The following is a 23173-nucleotide window of genomic DNA, read 5'->3' on the forward strand; positions in this document are numbered from 1 at the left end:
CCTCACTTCTTGCATCTGAAGAAGTGAGGTTCTTACCCACGAAAGCTTATGCTCCCAATACTTCTGTTAGTCTTAAAGGTGCCACAGGACCCTCTGTTGCTTTATACAGTTAAATAGAGTGTAAAGAAAAAATTAAGCTTATTTTCAGGAAAGTGGCAACAGACTCTTGATTATGCTATGAATTACAAAATGAACGGTGTAACAAACAAATCTGGAAACCATCAGCAAATTAAGAAAAATGTTTACTGTTCCTGCTCTTGACATCTGTTGCTATGTGCTATTGCTGACAATAGAAATTAATACTCTGCTGCCTGACATTTTGGGTATTGAAGCTTCTGAAACAGTTTAATATCATCTAAACTAAAAAAATTAATAGATGCATTAACAATCAGCACCCAAAAGTCAGAAAAAAACTGCTGTTTGCAAAGGATATAGACACAAGCCAGCTTGCTAGACAAGTTATAATGTTGAAGCATGAAAAAAGTATGCAGCTGCCAACCATGTTACACCCTCAACTTCATTTCACTTTACACCTAGAGGCACCACTTTTTCATTTGACTAAGTTCTATGAATTCATGTGAAGAAGCCACATCATGGAATGCATCCATTTCCCTTTTGACTTGTCATTTTTCCTCCTCTCGTAGTACTTCAGCCAATAGTATTTTTGTACAGTGCTTACAGAAAGTTTCATAGTTTGACCATTTTATATTTCATTACTTATAAAGTAGCTCATGAGCATTCTTGTACCGTTATTACCATTGTCCACAGCTCAGAGCCATTTGTGCTTTAATACATGGCAAGAGTACATTTTATTCACTGTGTACAGTAATGTTCCACTCAATCTCTGGATTTAACTGGGGTCACAAATCCCTCCATCTGTACTGCAGCGGTTTTCTACTGTAGAGCTGCAATATTAGCTTCTTTTCTAAATAAAATGCAAGACACAAGGTCTCAATCTTTTAGAACTGCACTAAAAATAGTTACACATACGTCATAACTCTCCTGCACACTCTTCTTTTAAATGAATGTTAACATTAAAGGGATTGTAGTCCTATTAACTGTGTTTAAGGGATCTACATTTGCATTCTGAGACCCCTGGACTACCAGAGGCTGGCTTCACCCTTATGAGAAGAGCACTGTGTTGCTCTCTAAAGATCACTCTTGTTCATTCTGACATATGGAGCAATGTTGACAGGTTCTGGAGGGAATTAAGTCTTGTGCTCCTGAGCTGAAGGAAGGATTGTAGAGATAATGATATGGACCCTTTTAGGGAAGAGTAAAGAGAAGAAAATTGTGGACTCTTGAGGTGCTCAGACTCCACAACATACACTCTACACAAAAATTAAGCAAACTTTTTTAAAATGGCAAGGTTGGTTTAGTTTATACTAACAACCACCAGAATATTCTGGGTGCACCCACAGCAGGCAATGAAGTATCCATTTTCCAGCACTGGTGCAGCTTTATCCTGCCAGTGACAGTATATTGGGCTCAGGTGTTTTGACCACTCTGCAATGAAAAAAATCACACATTGGTACAAATGCCTGCTTACACTGTTAGCTCTTGTACAGTTTCAGTCTTTCTAGTAAATGGATACTAAACTGTTTAGTGTGTAAAAACCCCAGAACAAAGGCAGTATGTAAGATTACCCTGAACTCATTCTGTTGTGCTTCAGTGCTGTAAATAATATGATCCTCTATCAAACGATCTCAAAACAGAATGTGCTCTTACATAAACAACATACAGGTTCAGGGTGTTCAGAGCAGAGAGGACATCTCTATCTCCCTGCTTGCATCAATTTAAACCAGACACTAAAGTCATTTTGGCAGAGCTTTTGAGCCTCAATGAACACGGATCTAATCTGAGGACTTAATCCACACCACTATCAGCCCAAACAAGGGGGAAGTGGAACAGGCAGATGTCACCAGAACGGCTAAACATCATTTCATTTTGGCATTTCCATAAACTCGTTTCAATTCTTTTACTTCACACAACTATAAAATTGCCCCAGATTTTAAAATATTCAAGACTTTCGTACTTACCATGCTGGGGGAGAGGGCAGGTGTATTACAACGGACAGAGTGCACTGAACAATTTATACCCACACCTCCCTATTAAACCCTGCCACCCAACCACCGCATCCCACTCTGGGTAGCACTGCCCCCAAGTTCGGCCCGTCTCAAGCAGATCCACGGAAGGGTTGCAAACGCTCAAACGACTTACCTAAGTTGGCAGGATGTGCTGGCGCGCAAGGAAGCGCCGCTCTGCGAGCGCTAGAGAAGGAGTCCGACCCCACACGGTATTTAGGGCGCGGAAGGGCAGAACCCAGAGCTGAGCGGGCTGGGGACAGCGGCCATGCAGCCCCAGGGTAGGGGAGGAGGTGGCGGCTGCTGTATGTTGCCTCGGGGGCAGCAAGCAGCGCGCTGGATGTACCTGCTGGTGCCTGAGCCCCTTGCCGGTCTCTGGAGGCGCCGGAGGGCCCCGCCGTGGCTGCTCACTGCCGCCGCCCGCCTGCTGCTCTCTTCCCCAGAGGAGGCTGCCCCGGCTGGGGAGGGGGAGTCGCGACTCGCGCTGCTCCTGGGGCCCGAGAGAGGGGCCCCCTCCTGCCTGCAGGGCGCAGTTGCAGGTCGGCGCGGTGCATGAGGGGCCGGCACTGGGGGGGCGCCTCCTCTTCCCCCCCCACGTGTGTGACTGTGCGCCGGGGGCGGGAGGTAGCCCCGCTCCGGCCTGGGAGGCGCCGCTCGGAGAAGCCGGCACGTACCGAACGATCCGAAAGCAACAGGAGCCCGCCCCGGCGCCCCCGCTCTCGCCTCGGGGCACTGGGACTAAGTGCAAACCTGGTGCAGCAGGGACAGCCCTGGGCTGCCGGTCACATGCGAGTAACAGCTGCACTGCAGGGAGATCTGCTGGGTGCGAGCCGCTTCCTGGCTCCCGGCCCGGTTGTCTGTGCTGGGGGGACGGGGTGTGCGAGAGACAAACCCCAGCTCGTCCTCTCCTCCAGGGACCTTCTGTGCCGGAGCTGCCTAGGCAGCGCCTAGCCCTCCTGAGGGGTGGCCTGCCCCAGCGTGGCCCAGCAGGGGAGAGGCTCATTCACTGGATTCACTTTAAGCAGAGCTGAGGCCTAAGCAGAGCTGGAGGGGAAAACAAGAGGAAACAATTTCGGGGGGAAGGGGATATTGAAAATTTGACGTTTTAATGTTGCAGGGCTCAAAACAGACCAATTTTTGAACCCTCCCACCCCCGAAATTTGTTTTGTTCATATTTTTTAAAATTAAAAAAAAAAAAAGTGTTCTACATGGTTATCAGAACTTTTTGATTTCCCCCAACCAGGTTTTTGGTAAACAAAAAATTTCTACAGCAGTTGTAGCAATATGAATGTTGATTAAAAGTGTTATGAGAAGTAGTATCACACAGAACAATTTGGGGGGGAAATTACAGATTTTTGTGAAAAAAATGTTAAATAAAAGGCCATTTAAAAAAAATATTTTCAACCAGCTCTAGTCCCACCATTAGCAATCCCTTTGGTCCAGTTTGTTGGTTTGGGCCCATCTCTAATTATAAGGTAAGTCTTTAAAAGTACCCCATTGTTCTCTGAAATAAAGTTACTGCTGTCATTCCATTTCTCCAGTGCAGCTATCCACATGACATAAATCACTGCCACAGTTGGCACTGTTTGATTTCCTCCTTACCAGAGAGGCTAAGGTGTGAATGGGCCTGGAGAATGAACTATCCTTTCAATCTCCAAGGTGCTCCTTTCACCCTAGGCTCCAATTCTGAAAAATACTTTGGCCTTGTCCACACTGGCAAGTTTCTATGCTGTAACAAAATTATTCCACCTCTAGGAATGCCACAAGCAATCTCGTGTCGTGGCTGCTACGCGTGGTGAGATCAATGTCAAGCTCCTCTTACCTTTGTAGTTTAAGGAATAACTCCACTGCCACTTGTGACATGTTAGTGAAAGCAAGCAGCATATTGGTCAATAATGCGGGATCTATTCCTGCAGACCGAAGAGGCAGAGCACACAATACATAAACCATTGAAAGATGGTGCCAAACGCAGACGGAAGTACAGGGATTGCTGGGATGCAAAGCAATGCATCACGGTGCATTGGGACAGGACCCAGGATGCCCCACATCCCCCTCCGCCTTCCCACAGATCTTAGCGGCAGAAGAGGAAGAGATGCTCTGTGGGGTAGCTGCCCAGAGTGCACCGCTCTGAATACTACTGCAAGTGTCGCAAGCGTGAACATGCTATTGCACAGGCAGCTGACAGGGTGAACACACAACAGCGGTTTCCCTTCAGCAATCTCTGAGCGGCGCTGTAACTCTGCCAGTGTAGACATACCCTTCCATGTGTACTTAACTTTAAACCTGTGAGTAGTCTTATAGGCAATGGGAGTGCTCACCTGCTTAAAGTTAAGCATGCACATGTTTGCAAGATCAATGCCGTAGGAAACTTTCTGCTGCTGCACTTGTTGTAACTGTTCAGTGAATAGAGGACTCTGATCTAGTAAACTATGAATCAGACACCTTTCATAAGCACTACAGTAACAAAAATTAAGAACTCAATTCTAACTTTGATGCACAGGCTCGTACACATATTTAGGCTTGTGAGATTTAATTTTTTTATAATTTCAATGAATATCAATTTTAAAGCTTTTTGATGTTTATCAATTTAAATTTTCATAGGTGTGCAAAATTATTGGAGGGGGATCAGACAATGGGGGGGTCTGACAATTATTTGATAGTGGTGTGTCTCAGATTTTGCAGTCAGACAGCTCCAATGCCTGTGCTGTGGCCCATACAGTGAAATTAGCAAGATTCTAGTCAGTTTCGTGGCTGCTTTTCAGAGAGCAGCAGCCCTGACAGACACCAGAACTACTCACAGGGGATGAGGAAACAAAATTAGCTGAGGACCGCCCCCCCCTCCCCCCCAGCAGCCAGGAGGCTGGAGAAAGGATAGAGTAAAAGGGACAGCCCCTCAACTTAGAAAGAGAGAGAGAGAGAGCTGCTTTTCCCAATAGGTGGGGGTGAGGAGTTCAAATATATCAGATATCTAATAGCCAGAGGCTGATATGAAAGATGGAGCCATAAACTGAACAGCACCTCAAGTAGAAATCCTAGCTCACTCTTCATCACCAGCAGGAAATGGCAGTGAAGCTAGATTTGGTCTGCGCAGGAGTTCATTTAGGGGGCCCTCCATTGTCTTTCTTATCACCTCTAGCTCATATGCTTAATCCTCTAGCTAGTAGATGTTTGTCAATTTTTCAAGCTCTGATGCAGGGTTTTATAGACCAAAATAAATTCTTTGAATGGCAATTACATTTGCTGTGGTTTAGCAGTCCCATTTTCTTTGGTTTTGGTAACTTTCCCCCCTTCTTTCAATACAAGGTTTTTTGCTAGAGCTAAAGTGAGAGGAAAAACAAAAGCATTCATCTTTATACAGGCAAACAGCTTGAACATTTAAATTCAGGAGCCCATATAAGCAGAGAGAGATGATCTATTTAATATAACCAATCTATCTAGGCTTTTGTATTGTATTTATCAGCATAGTATAGTATCAGTGTAGTATTGAATCATCTCAGAACACAGCTAATTACCCAGAGTAAAGAAATTTGCAATTCACTGTATTAAGAAATAACTGTACAGATATACAAAATTGCACAACTAGTGTACAGGGATTTGCATACTGTACTATTATTGAGAAATAACTCAAGATTGGTTATACAGATTGAAATTTCCAGAACAAGCCCGAGTTAATTGTATGTATGAGAAAACAATATACAGTTAGTGATAGGTAATTAACACATCCCTACACTCTGGCTATGACAATTTTATTTCAGAACATTCTATTTTTTTTAATTAAAAATCATTCAAATTCATCAATATCAACAAATAAATAGCAGTGGCTTTAGAAAGTAATTATTTTCATGTACACCAGTTTAACAATGTACATGAATGCAAGATATAGTGGAGAGATACACAGGTCACAACAAACAGGGCCAAATTCTGCTGTCAGTGGCAACAGTGTAAATCTAGAGTAACTCCATTGATTTCAGTGGAATTACACTGGACTTACACTACTGTAACTAATAACAAAATGTGGTGTTTATGAACTATATACAAGAAAAAGTCGATGGTGAGACTGAATTATTTTAATGAGGAGAAGCATTGTTATAAACATCAGTTTTATTGCTGATAAGAGGAGAACAAATGGCTCACTCATATGAGACAGGAAGTGCTACTGAATAGCAGCGCAGTGAAGCTGCAACTATTTTTTCAGATTCTGCCTTTGCAGCAAAAGAACACTTCAGAAGTGATTTTGCTGTTTACTTCCTATTCTTTCCTCTTTCTTATTGCTGTCACATTTATCTACCTCACAAACAAAGTTTGAGTATATCCACCCTCCTACAGTGAAACATTACAACAATACTAAATAGCACCATTATGCTACAAAAACACATCATTGTATCCGTTTGGTCACAGAATGCCTGTAAAGCAGTGGTTCTCAAACTTTTTTTCCCCGCGGACTTGAAAATTGCTGAGGGTCTCGGCGGACCACTTAACGATCTTTCCAAATGTTGTTGTACCGTTCGCTAACTATTGTAAAGCACTTTGAATAAAAGCGCTATATAAAAAACCCTTAATAATAATTAAAATGTCTTTGTTCTACAAATAAAAGCACACAAACTTACATTTTAATATCAGTAGTCTTGCCTTTCTAATGCGATGGATGTGCCCTCTCTCCCCCACTGCGGCAGCCCCTGAGCTGGGGCTGGGAAGGAGGGGGATCTCCCCCACTGCGGCAGCCCCCGAGCTGGGGCTGGGAAGGAGGGGGTCTCTCCCACCGCAGCAGCCCCTGAACTGGAGCTGGGAGGAGGTGGGTCTCTCCCCCGCCACAGCAGCCACAGAGCCAAGGCTGGGAAGGAGGACCATCTCTCCCCAACACGCAGCCCTGGAGCTGGGGAAAGTCGCCTTTCTCTGGCTGTTGAAGCCCTGCACGTCCCAAATTCCCCCCACCCCTTCTTCTCACCCCACTGCCCTCTCCCACCTACCCCTTATTCCCCCCAAGGCCACCACCTCACCTTACATATGGGTCTTCTCCAGGGTCCAGGTACCTAATTAGTGGAGCAGCGCCTGCACAGCTCCACTAATTAGGTGGGTGGCCCTTCATGCTCTCGTGCGCAGCTGCCCAGGCGCGCATCTTAGAGGGAACTATCCGTGGACCACCTGAACATGTACCACAGGTTGAGAACCTTTCCAGTTTGCTGTAAAGAATAGAAGACAGTTATTGGTGTATCATCTTATTTTCATTATAACAAAAGAGCTTGTGTTGCTATTTCTGGTTTATTTGATGAAAATTTATTTAATACATGTTTAAGGGCCTGATCCAAATCCTACTGAAGTCAATGGGAGACTTTTGATTGACATCAGTAGGCTTTGGATAAATCAGGGGTTCTCAAACTGGGGGTTGGGACCCCTCAGGGGGTCGCAAGGTTATTACATGGGGGGTCACAAGCTGTCAACCTCCACCCCAAACCCTGCTTTGCCTCCAGCATTTATAATGGTGTTAAATATATTAAAAAGTGTTTTTAATTTGTAAGGCGGGGGGGGGGTCGCACTCAGAGGCTTGCTATGTGAGAGTGATCACCAGTAAAAGAGTTTGAGAACCACTGCACTAAATTCTTATCTAATGACATCTTCTTCTTCTTCTGGTTCTATTTATATATTGTTCCAGCTACTCCTATAAGCAGAATTTGAATGATGCTATTTATCACAGTGTATGTTTGCATGATTTATATTTTGCAAGAACACATAACAGAATTTGTTTATAATTGTCTTCACAGGCAAGGAGAGTTCTGATAATACAACCACAAGTAAATAGTCACAAAAGAGCTGAGATGTTGTCACATATTAGGCATGTTGCTTTTGTATTTTTGCACACTTATTTTAGATTTTCTGATTTATTACCCACCCCCATAAGTACATTTAAAAATGACTTGCCAGTGAACATACCCGTATTTTAGGCTTTTCCTTTTGTTCAGAAGCTGCTGTTATGCTATCATCTAGATCATATTTTATTTAGATGTGCCTGAGAATGTGATCAGATAATTTAATATGCTCATCCCATTGTTCAAAATGTCTGGATAGTGTGTGACCTGATTTCATTTACCTGATTTTCTGAAGACCAATAGCCAGAAAACAAAATTATTCCTTCCAATGGGAAGCTAAACTACAGAATATAGCATTTTGGCTGCATTTGTGTGCTTTTATAATGCAAGGAAATGCTATTTAAAGAATGACATTTGCTAAACAAAGAAAACTTTGTCAGTTCAGTCATGCTCATGCCTAACTTCTCCTGTTTCCATCACTCTTCCATGCAGGCTGGAGGGTGGGTTGAGAGTTTTGGTGCTGGAGATCTTTTGCTGGGTGTTTTTTCTTGGTATATGATTAAAATTATTTGTTTTATTTATGTATAGGACGCAGGTGCCTTCAGGCCATGGAGTCCCAAGAGGCCACTGTGCTGTAAGGATTTATGCAGATGCGTAAACTTTACTCACTGTAGATAGTCCTACTGACTTTAATGTGGCTAGTCACACAAGTCTTTGCAGCACTAGGGCCACAGTCAGCACTCAGGGCTGTTTATTGTTTGTATACTGAAATCAACATCAGAAGGATTGAAATATTAAAACTTTAAAAAGCAGCTACCCAGCAGAAAAGTTTAATTCACAGTAACATTAGAAAGGATATTAATGACAAGCTTAAGCAATATACATATACAATATAAGTCATTTTGTTTTATAGACCAATTAATGTGCATGTTAAAAGTATCATTTTTATAGGCACTTGTTAGCTCAATGAACAGCAACAGCATCAAGTGTTCCCTTCCATATCTCAAATAAATAATTTATTTTAAATATGTGCTATTGTGTATTAGAAGTCACAGTTCAGGGCAGCAGCATCCACATTGCCCCTCTATGGGGCAGCAAGGATATCCACTCTTGAGCTTCTGGACCCCAAGTTGTCACCTCTCTTGGGTAGAGACATGTGTCTCTCTCCCTGCTCTGCACAGGGTTATTTCCAGGCTGCACCAGTTCACTGTGTTATTCCCAGCAAAAGACAGATTGCCTAACTAGACCTGCGTCACTTCTCTCCACAGAAATGATACACATTGTAGTAGCTACAGTTAGAAGTTACCATACAATTCTTCCTAAGCAAGCCTATGTTATTCTTATGATAAAAGCACGACAGAGAAAGCACATGAAGAACAATAAAAAAGCCTACACGGATGCTAATAAGCTTACCACAGATCACACCCTTGAACATGGATTCTAGCAGGAGCAGTCCTTCAAAACTCCACCCAGGAGTTTGCCTATGATTTCATATTCATCCCACTCTTTGTTGAGAATAAGCACCCAGTCTTATCAGGCCTTACTCCATCAAAGTCCTTCTAACCCTTCCCTAAGGACTGGGGCCCTGGATCAGAACAAAAGCCTAGAATCAGTTCACCACCATGTTATTTATCCCAACATCCTTTCTTTGTCTGCTGGTCTCTAGAGAATCCAGTCTTAACATTTGAAGAGATTATTAATAGATAATGAGCCAGACAATGGGTCCCCTCTCCATGGCAAAGCTTCAAGGGGTTGGTAACCAGAGAAATTATATAGGCATAACACCTCCTCCTAGAGAAGTTACACATACAATCTGACAATAACACATAATGAACAATTGCATTTTTAATACAATAAACCTTACAGGTATTAATCTTGATTCACTAAGGTTTAACCAGTATATTGTGTATCTGTCACACGAGATGCACAATTTGCAATGAAGATAAAATGTATTTACTTCTTTCTAGCCAACTTACTTTAGGAAATTTAAAATGAAGGTAATTCAATCTACATTTAAATCATATTTAGGTTGCAGCTAATCAACAAAACTACCAATTTCAAAATGAAAGGTGTCAATCCATCATTAGCATATCCCATTGTGCTTTTAAATATATATCATTGCCAGTTTCTCATCTTAGGCCTGGTACACATTAACCCCCCACTTCGAACTAAGATACGCAACTTCAGCTACGTGAATAACGTAGCTGAAGTCGAAGTATCTTAGTTCGAACTTACCGCGGGTCCACACGCGGCAGTCAGGCTCCCCCGTTGACTCCGCGTACTCCTCTCGCGGAGCTGGAGTACCGGCGTCGACGGCGAGCACTTCCGGGATCGATCCCAGAAGATCGATTGCTTACCGCTGGACCCGGAGGTAAGTATAGACATACCTTATATCCAACAGCATTTTTCTCATTAGTGAGTCAACCAGCTCATTTGCCTGGGGCCTGATTTTCTTAGATGATGAGCGATTGAAGCTTCTGTTGACTAACTGGAATTGCAGGTGCTCATCACTTCTAAAGATCAGGCTCATTATGCTCATCTGTAGTGATTTTGGGATCCAGCTCTCACTAAAACCAACTAGAATTTTCCTTGTGCTCTGGGGCTCAGTTCAGATCACAAACATTCTTGATGGTGGTCTTAATAAATTATTATTTCTGGAGAAAATGCCAGACAGTTCCTAGATATTGCACCTATTTAGTGCAATACTTTCAGCATAGATCTCAATGGTGAGTATTCATTTTCTTTGCATGTATTCCAGATTTAAGCCTGGTTATTCAGACAGTCTATTTGTCCAGTTGTGTGTCTATGGTGGGAATAAACATCTCTGTGTTATCTAACTTCAGATTTATTATCTCTCACACAAATTTTGTACTGTACTACCTGAGGGATGGGAGATGAAGACAACTGTGAGGAAGATTTCTAGTTTAATAATGTCTGTTGGAATACATGATCATAGAAATCTAGGGCTGGAAGGAAAGGTCATCTAGTCTATCCCACCCGTCCTGTATACCTAGACCATCCCTTACCTGTGTTTATCTAACCTGTTCAGAAATCTTGGACACAGAGTTGGACAAATGAACTGAGTAATCAGTCTTGAACCTTTCCTTCAGAGTTCTTTTTCTTCTTTATCTTCAGTTCTTCATTTTAGTTTCAGTTCTGTTTTCTCCTCCCCCCGAAATATGTAAGAGAAGGTTGAGTAAAATCTCTGGAATTAAGTAATGGCTGAGTGACGGTTAGCTCAATCCTCTAAACAAGAGATTTGTTCCTCTGATGTTGGCCTGTTTTAGAGATGTTCGGGAAAGAAGCAGCAGATTTTTCATCACTGAGGAGGCAGAATTAGATATTTTCTTGTATTTAGGGTCTTTTAAATCCTTGCATTAATCAAAAAGCATTTAATATACAAAGTTACTAGTCACATGCACCTTTTCAAATATAATTATACAAATCATAATTGTCAAAGTCATCAAAAAGCATCTCCCTTCCCCAGTACTGAAATGCCATCTTTTTTTCCTCCACCCACTCTACCAATAATAATTACCCACCCATATGAATGCTCTACCCAGCTCATTCACACAGGGAAGTTAGGACAAGCACAGCATCTGACCCAGGAGCGCCGCCAGCTTTTCTGCCGCCCTAGGTGGCGGAAGGTCCCACCGCCAAAATACCGCCGCGATCGCCGCCCCCCCCAAAGTCGCCTAATGGGTTTTGCCGGCCCTGATCTGACCTCAACTGTCATAGTCTGCATGGGCAGAGAGGTGGTATCTCATACAGTTAGGAGCCAAAGCATGTAAAACTTTATAAGTCAACATCTATATTCTCTTAATATATATCCCTTGCAAAATCTACGTTGTGCAACACATCATACATGTGTATATATACAAATCCGGCCCTCCTGACATTTTCATTGAGCCCTCAAGCTCTCGCCAGGGAGCAGGGTCTGGGGCTTGCCCCGCTCTGGCACTCCAGCCGGGGAGCGGGGTCAGGGGCTTGCCCCACTCCACACGGTTCCTGAAAGCAGCGGTATGTCCCCCCTCTGGCTTCTATGCATAGGGGCAGCCAGGGGGCTCCACACACTACCCTCGCCCCAAGCACCACCTCTGCAGCTCCCATTGGCTGGGAACCGCGGCCAATGGGAGCTGCAGGGGCAGCGCCTGCAGATGGGGCAGCGTGCAGAGCTGCCTGGCTGCCCCTACATGTAGGAGCCAGATGGGGGACATGCCGCTGCTTCTGGGAGCTGCTTGAAGTAAGTGCCACGTGGAGCCTGGACCCCTGATCCCCTCCCACACCCTAACCCCCTGCCCCAGCCCTGATCCCCCTCCTGCTCTCAAACCCCTCAGTCCCAGCCCAGAGCACTCTCCTGCACCCCCAACCCCTTATCTCTCTCAAAACCTGCTCTCAAACCCCGCAGCCCCAGCTGGAGCCCTCACCCCCTCCCGCACCCCAACCCCCAATTTCACGAGCATTCATGGCCCGCCATACTATTTCCATACCCAGATGTGGCCCTCGGGCCACAAAGTTTGCTCACCCCTGTCCTAGGCAATTCTCACACTGAGTGGGCCCTACAAATGCTGACTGTTATTCATCTGACAAGAAACAGGATGTGGGTAGTTTGCTAGAATGGGTCTTGTCCTCATGCATCTGTTCCTTTTACATATGACAGAAAACTGATTTAGGCATCTTGCATTTCACAAGCCTACTTACAGTTTTAACAAATTAATTCAGAGGACATAAGTAGCTCTCCTCTGGGTTCTCACTAGTATCATTCAAGCACTATAATGCATTTCAAAACAAAAGAGAATTCATGTGAGACTTCCTGCAGAATGACTCAGCTGCTGAAAGCATGATTTTAGTTTACATAAAAAAATAATACACATATGTCTAATAGCTTCCTCTTGATCACCTAGAGTGGTGGCAGAAGGAAAGATAGTCAAGATCATCTCCTGCTTTACAGCAGGAGCATGCTGCTCTGCTAATACAGAGCTGCCTTGAAACCAGTTTACACCTAGCCTCTGGAGGACTTTTCCCCACGCAGGGATCCTCAGGTAATGTAGAGCTGCCAGCCACAGAGACTGAGGAAAATGAGGTATGGCCAGGACTCCCTGGCTGCTGTACCATCCCATTCAGGTTGCTCTAACTTGCACCACAGAACTGGCCCAGTGCAGAGCGCCCTCAGGATTGGCAGAGAAGTAGAAGCACCTTTACACACACATACATACATACTCTGTTGCACCCAGTGTGCCTGGGCCAGAGTTTAGTATTTATCCCTAAACATACAGTGCATCTTTTCTAATTGAATCTGCCTATTTTATATTGTAATAAAGACTTTCAGTAAACATATAGGAGCATAAACGGGTAAGTGGTGAGGATGGAGCCAGACACTGTTAGCAAAAGTCAATTTCAGAACCAAAGCAAAGTTAAGTGATTTAAAATATATGGGTTCCGATGGTTTGGGAATCCCAAGACAGTCAGAGAAGCCAAGACACATTTTTGCCCTTCACAAAGAGAAAAGCAAGAGTGGAAAGTAAGCAAGGGTTTGGGGACTTTCCCATAGGGGCAGCACAAAACTCAATAGCTGCACCTTGAATTTTTTTTTTTTTTTTTTATTAAAGAATTTTGATAGTTATTTTGATAGCATCCTAAGTAATGTTTCTGGTAATTCTGGGGTAAATAATAGTAAAGGTTTGGGTTTAAGTTTTAAAAATTGGAAATAACTTCTAATGCAGGCATAGAACAAAAAGGAGAGGCCAATGTATAAATAAATATTTAAGGAAGGAATGATAATGGTTGATAGCAGACTAGGACAAACATGGAAAAATATCTGGAAAAGCACTAACTGGGCTAAGGACCTCATTTGTTGTATTATGTGTTAGGGTGCCAAGAGCCTGGGATGGATATCTAAATAAATAAATCTAAAGCCCATTGAAGTCAAGAGATACTGCTGATGACTTCAGTGAGTTTTGGATCAAGGCCTAAAATCATTAGTTTCTAGATTCCTGCATGTGTTACCTTTTAGAAACACAGAAACCAAAAACCATGAGAGCCTCAGTTCAGCAACATCCACTCACTGTAATTACAGAAAGATCAGTCGTGTGGAATATGCACAGCCAATCCTAGCAGATGATCCCTGCTCAATACTCCAAAGAAAAATGAGCAACCATAAGTCCCTTCCCAACCCTAGCTCTGGTAACCAGTTCAGACCTCTGCATGTGAGCAAGAATCACCATGCTTAAGTACCTAAGCCACACACACATTTTTGTTAAGGTGAAATTAAGATTGTGGACACACAGGTGTGGTTTGAGTATACCTATCAAGAATATGAGTTGAAAAAAATAATTAAAACCCATGAAATTCAGAGAGTTTTGGTTAAAAACTTACAAGATATCCAAAACCTTGAAAATATTCAAATTGTTAAGGTTGAACTAGGTCCCCACAGAATCTCATAAGCATGGATCTTTTAATGCAAGTGCGGAAAGACTTCTTCTGCATGCTATTTGTTTAATCATGAAAGAGCAAACGTTTTTTATATGTACTGGCAAGGAGTATAAAGGAAACCATAAAATGGCACAACCACTATACAATTAAAGGTAAGGTGTTCCATTGTCTGTGGTCACTGATAAAATGAAACTGTTATGGATGCAGAAGACCGCACGATTTTCTCAAGGCATCTCTATAAAACAGGTTACTTACATTAACTGAATTTCCAGTGCTTTCAAATATTTGGGAAAACAGCTCCCCCACCCCACTCCCAGTGCCTCCCACCCACCGGCAACCCTGCCGATCAGCACCTCCCCCTCCCTCCCAATCAGCTCTTTCATGGTTTGCAGGAGGCTCAGGGGAGGAGCAAGGGCATAGCAGGCTTAGGGGAGGGGGCGGGAAGGGGTGGAGTGGTGGCAGGATCTGTTGCAGAGCCAGGGGTTGAGCAGTGAGCACCCCTCAGCACATTGGAAAGTTGGCACCTGTAGCTCCAGCCCCGGCATCGGTGCCTATACAAGGAGCCACATGTTAACTTCTGAAAAGCCGCATGTGGCTCCGGAGCCACAGGTTGGCCACCCCTGCATTATTGTCTCCTACCTAGTTTTGTGGTTTTTTTGCTCCCCTCCTCCACCACTTTTCAGCATCCAGCATGCAACTATCGAAAAGTTAACCCAGTATTGAGCCTGGCACATGCACACATAAAGAAAGACAGTAATAAAACTTGCAAGCTTTGGATTTGACCAGTTAACACGTGTATTCATGCAAAACCAATGTGGCCATGCTCAAGAATGGTGAAGACGACCAAGAAATCTCTTATCAATCATCTAAGATTCACAAGAACTCCAGTTTAATAACGTATTTATATCATTATATGCATCTAGCCTCAAATCAAGGAGTCCACTCAACTATTTAAATGTGTCAGGTAGGATAAATACCATGAATGTGCTCAAGCATGGTTCGACTTGCATGGTGATAATTGATACATTGCTGAAGCATTTCAACAGCAGTTGTCAAAAGAATTTGATGACATCCCCAGTGACTCAGGATTCCATCCCACCTGCTATAGATATTCTATAGATAAAAAGCACATAGAGAATGCAAGAAAATGCTGTGTCCAGCAGTTAATATTACAGGGAAACAGATTGATGGACAGTACCTCTTCCAGCACCAGTTCCACATCTTTGCCCAACTCTAGGAAACCACTTTGGTCAATATCTGCCTTCCCTGTTTGTGCATCTGGACCAGTCTTTCCTGCCATCTGCATCATATACCAAAAAAGGAAGTGATACATCACTGTGGCCCATAAATGCAAGATTAACTAGACCAGGCAGAAATGATAGATGCAGTAAAGATCAAAAGAGCTGCAGCACTGAAGGATCAGAATATTGTCATCACATACCAGGACAGTATGGCAGTTGAAGTCCGGTACCATAAAACATGTTACAGAGACTACACAAGATTTTTGACAAAGTCTGTAGATAAGGATAAACCTACTTGTGCTGAACAGATGTACAGCAAAGCCTACAAGATTTTATATGCCGTCATCCACCAGAGGCTCATTGTAGACCAGGAGGTATTGCGGATGACAAGACTTACCCTTACCCAAGACTGTTTGCCAGAAGCTGGGAATGGGTGACAGGGGATGGATCACTTGATTACCTGTTCTGTTCATTCCCTCTGGGGGACCTAGCATTGGCCATTGTAGGAAGGCAGCGTACTGGGTTAGGTGGACCTTTGGTCTGACCCAGTATGGTTGTTCTTATGTTCTTACCCAGATTTTCATCGAGCTTGTAAAAAAAGCATAGAAGGTCTTCATGATTCAAGTTACAGATAAGTGATACATTATATAGGCCAATATTTTCATAATCATTTAGACACAATCATGGCAGAGACAAATGGAAATTTAAACATCACAGCATTTTTCTAACCTTTAAGTTTGTTGGTAGGTTTCAGAGTGGTAGCCATGTTAGTCTGTATCAGCAAAAACAACGAGGTGTACTTGTGCACCGTAGAGACTAACATTTATTTGGGCATAAGCTTTTGTGGGCTAAAACCCACTTCATCAGATGCATGGAGTGGAAAATACAGTAGGCAGATTATACACACACACACACACACACACACACACACAGTACATGAAAAGATGGGAGTTGCCTTACCAAGTAGTGGATCAGTGCTAACGAGACAATTCAATTAACAAGGAAGTGGGCTATTATCAACAGGAGGAAAATCACTTTTGTAGTGGTAATGAGGCTAATGTAATCAGGGTGGCCCATTTCAAACAGTTGACAAGAAGGTGTGAGTAACAATAGGGGGCAATTCATGTACTGTGTATATATATATATATTATATATATATATATATATATGCGCCTACTGTATTTTCCACTCCGTGCATCTGATGACGTGGGTTTTAGCCCATGAAAGCTTATGCCCAAATAAATTTGCTAGTCTTTAAGGTTCCACAAGTACTCCTCGTTGTTTAAGTTTGTAGTAATTCTTGAATACTGTAGTAAAACAAATTTAAAACACAGTAGCAGATTCATGATTTACAACTATGATAAATGTCCCCGTAGAGAATCCTGTTTTTAGAAATCATGCATGGTTTTGTATTGCAGTGTTGGCCAACTGAAATACTGTCTGATATGCAACTTCCCTCAGCTCACCTTTCATATACCACACAAGAATGTCAGTGAGATGGTGTACATTGACACACTTTCAACAAAGTACATTAATAGACTTCCTTATCAATCAGAGGCAGAAACAGCTACAGACACAACTGTTAGTGAAGAGGGACAAATTCATTTTCAACCACAAGCTGACCTACCCTCTCAAGATCATCAACAGTAAAAACACAAGCTCCTGATGTGCAGTCAGCTAGGACTCCGCACAGTGGTGCGCTGATCATCAAGAGCACTTTGGATGACACTCCTGGAACGAGTTGTCTCTGGCCACTAACAACAATCGATTTAAGTGTTGAATCTGCAACATCTGTCATGCCAGTTGAACTTTACAATTTGATGCCCTGGATTATTGGCACATCAGAGGCACCAACACTGGCTGGCTATGTTGATCTTCCAGATGATGTAGACCGTAAACTCATATTACTTTGCCAAGACTTTGTTTACCTTGAATCCAAGTGTTGAAAACAGTCACATAAATCCCTTTGCCTTGGATTGACAATTAGACACTTGACAAGTGGTCGCCATACTAAACAAACTGGGACATTGTGCATCTGAAAATACTGTAATTAGCCATGATGACACATGCCTTGCTCAGCTATAGCTTGATAAAGGTTCTGATGAGATTCCACTGGGCTTTGCAAAGAAGGCTTCAACAGTTCTAGTATGGGACCATATCGATTTTGGAGAAGAAACCCTATCTGGATCCTGTAGAGCCACATCACTGAATCAACCCCAACATTAAGCAGAGCACCACTGCCAAAAGGTGTATATAGTTCTCTCAAAGCACCCCGTAAATTTGTGATAAAGCAGTACTATCAGAACAAGAGGCAAGGTCCACAAGACTTGAGTCATAATACACATGCCCCATTAAAAGCTGACAGTTACAGATCAAACCTGGAACCTGTACTGAGAAATGAACTGGCATATATTTGTATGAAGGCTCTCAATGCTGACTCATGTACACTTCCTGGAGGGACATGTTTTCATACTACTCTTCAGCATGAATGTGCTCTTGAGAAATCAGCTATCCCTTACCTTCCAGTTATTCAGGCATCACCAAACAGATGTCTACTGTCTACACAGTTCTGAAACGAAGTATTGTATAGCTGATAAGCTTGAAATGAATCATGTAGTCTTGGTCTTTGACCAAGCAATATATACAAAAGCACAAGTCCAATGCAAAGAAGATGACTACACAAGATGTTTGATAGTGTGGCTAGGCAAATCGTACAGCTGCATGTCATTTCTAGGTGTCCTTGGCAAAGGATTTGTGGATGCAGAACTTTGTGGTATCTTGATAGAGTCAGAAGTTGCTGCCCAAGGATCAGAGTGTTCCGAGAGGACAGTGTTATAATTGCAGTATGAGAGCACACACACTTCTGTATGAAAACATGCAGCATCTGAGATTCCAGACTTAAATCATTTCCCATGGACAAAGCAGATAAGTACCTAGAGGTCATTAAAAGAAAATGAAACTAGCATTCCCTGTTGACTTGTTTGGTGATTTCAGCCGCTCTACACAGAACATCAATGTGGTCATGAAATATGAAGACTTTGTCCAGAGAAAGAGCAAAGAGAACCCAATGTTTGCCTTCTGGAGCTCTTACATAAACATGGTGCAAATCTTGCTCCCTTTTGTGAGAGCAACCCAAGCGTCTGACTGGGAGTTGCATCTTTCAGTTATACGCTTCATGAAGCTCTGGTTCTTCTCTTACAATCAGAAGATACCTGGTATAGTTTGTCTATCATATTGACTGGAAATGGAGAAACTCCCCATCACACACTCAGAATGTTACACAGAACTCAGCGCTTGAGGACAGTGGACAGCCCAACATCAAAGTGGACCTGGGTTCTCTTAAATTGCATGTGACCAGACAATTGAATAAACCTACAATAAAGTTTCAAAAGCAAAAGGTGGTTTGATTGGATTGACGCAAAGCCATTCAGCAGTTTATCGCTGGATCTTGTCAGAACATAAAAGAGCTGCTATAACGAGATAGCGTGAAGTGACGGCAGGCATGACTCCAGAGGCATGGAAAAAGAAAGATCTTGTCAGCACAAAAATTCAGGGTGATGAGACAGCTATAATGAGCATTCTGTGCACTACTGAATGCATGATCAATCCTTTTGATGCTCCTCAAGATGGACAAGTGTCTAAGTGTTGTAGCCACTAGTGAGATTACAAATTATATGATTGCGGTTCAAGTAGTCCATCAGTGCAATTTTACCTGTGTCTGCTTTCTGCTACTCAGGACATTTTCTTCTCCCATCAAAAGCCAGAAAACATTCAGTGATCAAGTCAAACCAAAAGCAAAAGTACCTGGAAAAGACATGATCCCTCATAATGACAAGAAACTCTTTTTGCAAGACTTCTTGTATGATCTCAGGGAAATCTTGAGCCACTCTTTGGGAGCAGTTTCCTACCCTCTTGCTAGTGCTGATGATACTCTGGCAAAGACCAACAAGTCATCTCTGCTCTATCTTCTTCAATCCAAAGGTGGAGAACACCTTATTAACCATGTTCCAGAGAATGATGCAATAATCTTTGATGGAATGGCTGTCATCCAAACACTATGTGATGATCCTTCAGACACCATTTTAGTGTACTTTCTTGAAAGCTTAATCAGGTACAAGTATACTCATCTGGACTTTGTCACAAATAAAATGTATTTTACTCAGGGAATAAGCACTAAAGTGCAACACAATTCAAAATGAACACTGGATTTGAATAGGAAAATAAAATTCTGATTTACATCAATGATTACATCAATTCATACCAATCCAGAAAAACTGTCACTTATAAATATTTAATAAATGTCATGTAAAGGTGATTCTAGTAAAGAGGTTTGTTTTAATTTTTCAGTGCTATTGCTGAGGAAAATAGGCTGGTTGGCAAGGAAAATAGTAATATTTTAGGTATTTACATAGAAAAATGCATCAGACGCACTAAATGTATCATTTCAAGTAGTTAAGCTGATGTACAAATACTTTTCTTGAAGGTAAATAACATAACCCAGCCTACAATGAAAAGGTGAGTATTGCTGAGAAAAACAAATTATGGGGATGGGTAATACCTTGACCTATTCTTACTACCTAGAGACAAACAGGTAATTTATTGCACATATCTCTTAGACTGATGATTGTAGAAAATACTGATGCATTAAATACCTAGTAGGGCAAGAATTTTTAGTTCTCTAGCACATTTTATTGTCCATTGATACTAAAAAATAGGGCTGTCGATTAATTGCAGTTAACCCACGCGATTAACTAAAAAAAATTAAACACGATTAAAAAAAATAATCACAATTAATCTGTTTTAATCGCACTGTTAAACAATAGAATACCAATTGATATTTATTAAATATTTGATGTTTTTCTACATTTTCAAATATATTGATTTCAATTACAACAGAATACAAAGTATACACTGCTCACTTTATATTATTTTTATTACAAATATTTGCTGTTTTTAGTAATACTAGAAATTGAAGATGCGTACCATCTTTGGCTGTGAAGTTAAATCTATCTTCATTCTCGCTCCTTTCCAAAGTATTTAGTAGAAACAAATGGTTGTAAATCATGACAATGTATTTGTAATAAACTGTAGGAGATACTTTTACCAAGTGGCTACATGACTAGACAACCATCTTAAAACAGCTGTTTACATATATAGGTTATAAATTTAAGAGTTCTGTGAAAGTCCAAAGCAAACTGTTTTTGGGTGAGTTACAGCAGTAAATAGATGTAAATTACAATTACACATAGGACCTCTGGAATCAGACCAGTGGTCCATCTAGTTCAGTAGCCTGTCTCCAGTAATGGCTAGTACTGGTTGCAAGAAATCTTTTTATGGACCCATGTGAAATAATTTGCCCATAGGAGAAACGTCTTAACCATCAGTTAATAGTTGGCGTATGCCTTGAAGCATAAGGGCTTATATCCATTATTTTATCCTAACTACCATAGATATGTCTGCTGATGTTTAGGTCTCCATTTCTGAAACTTAGTAAGTGTTTGGTCTCTATGACTCAAACTTTAAGGCCAGAAGACACCAGGATCATCTAGTCTGGCCTCCTGCACATCACAGGCCACAAAACCTAACCCACTCACTCCTGGAGTAGGCCCATTACTTTTGGCTGAAGTTACTGAAGTTCTCAAATCTTGATTTAAAAGTCTTCAACTTATCAAGAACCCACCATTTATTCTAGTTCAAACCAGAAAGTGACCGATGCCCCACATGGCAGAGGAAGACAAAAAACCTCTAGCATCTCTGCCAATCTGACTTAGGGGGAAATTGCTTCCAAACCCCAAATATGGTGATCAGTTAGACCCTGAGCATGTAGGCGAGACCCTCAAGTCAGAAAACTGGGATAGAATTCACTGTAGTAATTCAAAGTACTCCCCCTCTTGTGTCCCATCTCTAGCGGTCATTCTTAGCAGTATTTTTGTCCCATTTTTTAGTCATCTGATCACATTAGGAGATTCACTGAGCCAACCAAAATGACTCCCATTAAAATCCAGTCCTTTTAACCATTTACCAAGTTGAAAATTACTATTCCCATTGTGTTTTCTGTCTTTCACTTTGTGGCCACCATTTCTTACAGGATTTTAATTGTTATACAGAGTAAGCATTTCTGCTTCTCAGAGCTTGTAGCAGCTAAGCGCCACATTGGGCTATCTTTGGCACACCCACCATACTCACTATTGCCTCCTCTTTAAACCTACATGCTGTCAATAAGATCCATATGTAGTCTGATACAGCCTTCAATCATTTGAATTAAAAAGTAATGTGCTAGTTTTAACAAATATGTTCTGTTGCCATTTTCATAAAAGCTCCACCATATAGCGTGTATGTTTTGTTTGGTTAATTGCTTCTTAATTACTTAGTTGTCTTGGTGGTTTGTAAAAAAGTCACATTCTGAATATGTACAGAACAGTGACAGCCAGGCATCAGTAGCGCTGTACTTTTTTTTGAAGGTTACACAAATTATCATCAGGTTTTATTGTTTAGAATAATCCTTGCTCTAAAGTTAAGGTGACTGAAGCAAATTAATTCTTACTGCACTTCTCTGGACTCTAGAAACATTGAAATAAGGGGTAAGACATCAGGGCTTTTGCTATCTACGAAGATATCATCTGCAATAGGATATTACTTTACTTACAATGTAACTGTCTAGCTATAAACATTCTGCATTGTCATAGCCTAATATCTTGTGTACAGCCTAACATTTTCCCTTGCGTCAAAATAAAATCCTAGCAACTACCCATATGTGGAGTAAGATCAGTAGTACTTATTTTACAGTACCCTGTTTTTTCCATTTTACCACTTGTTTACAAAGGAAACCACTGGAATACAGGAATCTCACTTTAAAAGGAATTATATTTTGTTTCCAAGATTCAATTCAGGTTTACACTATGCCAAATACATTTTAGCACAATAAAACAAACATACACAAGAATGTTGAGTTACAGACTAACATTTTGACCAACACTGGCTGCATGTTGTACAATCCCGAACATTATTATGGCATTTACAATAAACACACATTATATGGTCCTCATGAAGTATATTCATAATTCCAGACTGCAGTGTGTCCTCCCCTGGTTTTTAATAAGTTATTTTAGAGTTGTCCTTGCATTTCATTTTCAGAAGGTAACTACAGGGGCAATGAAAAGCCATATGCATGGAATTTCTGTACAAAGTGAAACATCCTAAGTCTCACTGAAGTCAATAGCAAACCCCTTCCACCCGTTATCATTAGTAGTATTTAATAAGTAATTATGGGCCCAATCAAAGATCAGTGCTGCATCATATGAGGCACTATATAAATATGTACCAAGAAGCCAGTCTCTGTCCCAGCATGATATTAAGTGTCTTTAGAGAAAGACACAGGGCTGGCATGCTCAACTCCAACCCAAGATGCTGCATTTCCTCTTCCCCTGCCTGCAAGACGATGTATTTTCGTAGACACCCTGGCAATAGACAACCAATGTCCATTCTGGCTCTGCTTCATTGGACTAATTTATGCTGCCTAGCATATATGTAGTAATACGTATTATCTGCTCCATATTTTTATATATATATATATATATATATTATATATATATATATATATATATATATATAT

At 41.7% G+C, this 23173-nt stretch overlaps 1 protein-coding gene across 6 annotated transcripts in view; it reads right to left on the bottom strand.

Annotated features, from left to right (window-relative positions):
- The window catches only part of TBC1D1 (TBC1 domain family member 1), a 199434-nt gene extending 196735 nt beyond the window's left edge, over nt 1-2699 (bottom strand). For 2 of the 6 annotated variants that reach the window (XM_026647989.2, XM_026647988.2), the window contains exon 1: nt 2221-2693. The gene's annotated coding sequence lies outside the window, so the exon portion shown is untranslated. Of the gene's footprint in view, nt 1-2220 lie in introns of all 6 variants that reach the window. The other 4 variants (XM_026647992.2, XM_026647991.2, XR_003899761.1 and 1 more) reach the window with 3 other exon arrangements.
- Between the last annotated feature and the right edge of the window lie 20474 nt (nt 2700-23173).

The sequence above is a fragment of the Terrapene carolina genome, unplaced genomic scaffold (genome assembly GCF_002925995.2).
Source record: "Terrapene carolina triunguis isolate 2854851 unplaced genomic scaffold, T_m_triunguis-2.0 Scaffold66, whole genome shotgun sequence".
In the NCBI taxonomy this organism is placed as follows: domain Eukaryota; kingdom Metazoa; phylum Chordata; order Testudines; family Emydidae; genus Terrapene; species Terrapene triunguis.